Raw genomic sequence first — 5,107 nt, 5'->3', positions numbered from 1 at the left:
TATATATATATATATAGTTTTTGCTTTTATATGAACATTAATTTAATTGAAAAAAACTCAAATACATCATCAAATTTTGAGAAAAAATTTATTTATGTCATCAATTAATAGTTTGATTTATCAGTGCAGTTTTCATCTGAGAAAAAGTTCATTCATGTCATTATTTGTAAATTGAAATGATATAAACAAGTCAAACTTTTATTAAAAAAAAAATAAATATTTTTCTTAAAATTTTATAACACATTTAAATATTTTATTTAAAATTAATCGAGACCATAAATATGGTGGTTATACAAAAATATTTCTAAGTTTGTTAAAAGCAACAAAGCTGCAAATAGGGAAGCAGCGTAGCGTGTTGTAACTAGTGGCGCACAAATAGACATAAAAGCAAACAACCCTTGTGATTATTTAGTACGGCCTTGTTTGGATTCTTTCCCTAAATAGTTGGCATCTTACTCATCATTAGTCCCCACCCAACCCCACATCTTATCCCTTCATAGGTGCTTTTTTTTCGGTGACTCGAACGAACAATTTTTTTAGTGCCGTTTCGTATAAAAGGATAATTCTAAATAGTTATGATGTTAAATTATGGTTTGGTTCTTTTTATTGTCTAGTTGATAAGTTTGAGATAACTTATTTTGAAATTAAATTATGGTACTATTCTTCAAGTTCTATTTTAAGCTAAATAAGAAGGAAGTTTTACTTTTAAATACATTCAATACCGTAAGGGGTGTTTGTAGTTTTGTTTGGATTGATTATTAATTAAAATCAAAATCAAAATCAAAATCAAATCAATCTAGTCGATTTTTCAAATTTCTAAAATCAAATCAAACTAAAAAAATAATCGTCGGTTTGGTTCAGTTATTTAGATTTATCCGATTTAAAAGTAATCTTTTAGGACGTACATATCGACTACTTTACGTAAAGTATGATAGGTAAAGACTAAACTGAATTTTGATGGACTTGGACTTATATTGTTATAATTGGGGTTAGGCTTGAGAAAATGATAAAGTTAAAGAATTAAAGCTAAATAAAATTTTAAAAAATATTTGTATTTTATTTATGAGTAATATATTAATCATTATAAAAGTTATATATCTAATTTACCAGCTAAGTTTGGTTAATTTTGCAGCAGTTTTTAGTAAAACTAAAATCAAACAAATAGTATTGGTTTTCAAAAGTAAAAATCAAACCTAACTAAACCAAATCAAATAGTATTGATTTTCAAAATTTAAAATCAAACTTAACTAAACCAAATCAAATTTTAATCGATTTGGTTCGGATTGCGGACCGATTTAATATTTAATCATAACCATGAACAACCCTGAATATCATCATGAAAGTGCATATACAAAGATATTTAAGCTAAATAAAATAAAATTTTATTTTTAAGAAGGAATAACTAAAGCTTGCAAATAAAATATAAAACATCAAATAAAGTGAAGGATAATTTTTATAAACAAATAACTTGTTCTTAAAATCCATGCAATGTATATTATTTTGCATATAATAAACCAACACTCAATAAGATATAATTCCAGCACAAATTATCTTCTACTTATATAATTATAATTAATCATATCATAACTTGTATTCAAATCAAACAATTCCTTAAAATTGATTTTGGGAGATATTTACTATCCGAGCATCTTCCTCTTATCTATCTCTAATATTTATAATTTTGTAGTTAAAAACTAAATTTATATGTAGTAGATATAAGATTATTTAAAAACAAAAATTATAGTTTATGAAATATTATAATACAAAATATTAATATCCCCCACAAATATAAAAGTAGGGATAACCAGGCAGGTTATGATCAACTACACATATATTAAAAAAAATAGTTTTAATTTGTTCGTCTTATATTTAAATTTTAGATATATTTAAAAGTTACGTAAAAAATATAAATAAAATATTTTAAAAAAAACATATGTTTTTAATATTTTATCTATTTTGTCGTTCAAAACTAAATTTATATGTAGTAGATATAAGATTCTTTAAAAACAAAAAATATAGTTTATGAAATATTATAATAGAAAATATTAATATCCCCCACAAATATAAAAGTAGGGGAAACCAGACCGATCATGCTCCATATATGTTAAATATATATTAAAAAAATTATTTTAATTTGTTCATCTTATTTTTAAATTTTAAATATATTTAAAAATTACTTAAAAGGTATATTTAAATTTTTTTAAAAGAACATATGCTTTATAAAAACTTTGATTGATTCATAAAATTAATCAATCTGTGCCACATAAATGAGAAAAAATAAGAGACACATATTATTTAATTTAAAAATTACATAAAAAGTATTGTAAATCTCAACAATTAACCACTTTTGATTGATTTCTGAAATTCTATTTATGCTATATAATAGAGACAAGAGAAGTATCATATATTATTTAAAAATTATTTTAAAAATACGATAAGTTATAATCATTAACAAATTAAAATAATTAAAAAATATATTAAAATCTAATTAATTTTATAAATTCTATCTATATTATATAAAATGAGAATTTTGTATATTATAAAAGTAAAAATAAAAAATTAGCACAAAATATGAACAAATGGGCAAATGACCTTATTTCTGGATCTTCAGGGTATACCGCATTTTCCCGATGCCTTTTGTCTTATCGTCAGCTCCAATTTTTCTTCCAAATTTACGGCAAATACTTTTCCCTATGCTAAATATTTAATTATAATAAATTAATATATTTTTATCAAAGAAAATTATTTAATTATATTCATTTTTTAATTACATAATGTAATATTTTCAGCTTCAAAAATGTTTCTCATCTCTAAAATGTAAGAGATGTTTTCAATAATTATCTTTAATCAAAAAGTACATATCTATTGATTTTGTGAAAAATCAATATTTAAAATTAGCATAATTCAAAAAAATGAATTAAATTTTCTTACAATATACGCTATGGATGTATTCACATAATAAGAATATTTTATATTTTATATTACAAATATATAGAAGTTGGTATCTAATTTTTTTTCAATAAAAACGTGTGCTATTACTATTAACTTTGACCTCTATATTTAGCAAGTATTTAGGAGCAGTAAAACCTACTATTTGATAAATCTAGAGTTTTCTTATTTATTATATTTTCCATAAAGTTAGGTGAAAATTGTGATACTACTACGACCTAATCAAGGTCTCCTTGGAGAATACCAGTCATTTTAATTACTCGTTCATTTTATTTTATTTGATTCTTATATTAAAAATATTTTTTAACTTTTATAAACGAATAAGAGTTTATCTGAATTTTTTTCTCTCTTTATGTTAACACAGTTACAGAACATTATTGATGAAGTTTATTTAGAATAAAAGTTTTCTTAAAAATAGTTGAGTTAAATAGTATAAAATATAGGAATATCATAAAATGGTTTTTACTAGTGATATGACTCACTACTTTGAGAGGAAATAGGCATTGATTTATTATTTAAAATTGTTATTTACATATTTTTTCATATGTACTTCATTTATTTAATTTATACGGAAATATTTTGTAAAAAATGTAAAATCAAAAATAAATTGGTAAGGATACAAAACCATTGACCCTTTGGCTTGATAGGGTTTTTAGAAATAAAGTTATTTTTTTTAGAATTTTTAAATTGAACATGTGTCAAAATATTATTTAAGTATAAAAAGTAATATTTATAAAACTATAAATGATTTCATTTTAATTTTTTTTTTGCTAGAGGTTAAATTCAACGTTCGGATGAAATTAATTTCAAATATAACACTATTATTTTTTAAAACAGGTTAATAAAAAAAATCTTACATAATTTAACTTTATCACTCATAATTATTGTCATTTTAAAGATGTTTTTCAAAATAAATTTACTAGCATATTTGAAAAATTGATCACCGCCTGATTTGATGTATCGTGGGATTTTTCAAAGAGAATATAGTTTTAAAATGTGTAAATTGTTTTTTTAATTTTCTTGTCAAAATTAATTGTTGGAAACCAAAGATAATAAATCAAATAATGCAGAAGTAGTTAATCTAGACACTTTAAAAAATCCCTATTTTTTCTATTAAAAAAACAATAATACAACTTAAAAAAAAAAGACACAACTTTATAATTAAAGATAATTCAATTCAATTTCAATTTTTAGTCTTTCGTACGAGTAGAAAACAAGTGATTAAATTAAGTTTAAATGAATCAAGGGGGACTAAAGCACTAAATGTAGAAATTATCAAAACTTTTTAAAATCTTATAAAAAAAGTAAATCATAATTTATAAATAAAATAACAAAAAATCATAAGAACTATTTTGTAATTATATATTTGTGATTATATGGCTCATAAAAACAAAAACAATAGCAACTCGTTAATTTTTAATATAATATTTCTACATGATACAAATAATTTATTCAATCGATCGTGAATTATCTTTTTTTACAAAACATAAATAACAAGTCTATTTTTATAAAATATAAAATTCTCATGTAAACTTTTAGATCAAATTAGTTTAAAAACAAAAAATAAAATAATTTGAAATTTGAAACCCTATTTTTTTTCACAACTTGTTTGAAGAAAGACATTAATTTCAAATTATAAACTTAAAATTAAGATTCTATATTTGATACGATAATACTTACTTAATCTCGTGATATCTAAGATGCAAGAAGCAACCTCTTATTGAAATGACTTTAGGAAGTGCCTAACCTTTCTCCTTCGATCCGATCCTTTCTGTGACCCGAAATGAACAGCTTCCTCTCTCCCAGCAAGCAAGACGAGATCACCACTTCTCTCAGTAATGGACTTCCTTTACTTTAAACGGAGGCAAGCCATGTCATAACGTATTAATTTATTTTCTTAATCTTGTGATCTTATACAAATTACGAAGGCAAGTCATGTCATAACGTATTAATTTTTTTTCTTAATCTCGTGATCTTATACAAATTACGGAGGCAAGTCATGTCATAACGTATTAATTTCGACATCGATCCGTATTTTGGTTTAGAAAAAAAAGAAAAGACGTAATTGAGCACCCTCGTTAGGGGTAGAAATGTAACTTACTGCGCCTCGTTCCTGGCGATATCTCGGACCTTTTTTATCTCTATATAAAATACTTGA

This window comes from Solanum pennellii, chromosome 6, assembly GCF_001406875.1.
Source record: "Solanum pennellii chromosome 6, SPENNV200".
Classification (NCBI taxonomy): Eukaryota; Viridiplantae; Streptophyta; class Magnoliopsida; order Solanales; family Solanaceae; genus Solanum; species Solanum pennellii.
Note: the sequence above shows the minus strand (reverse complement) of the source record.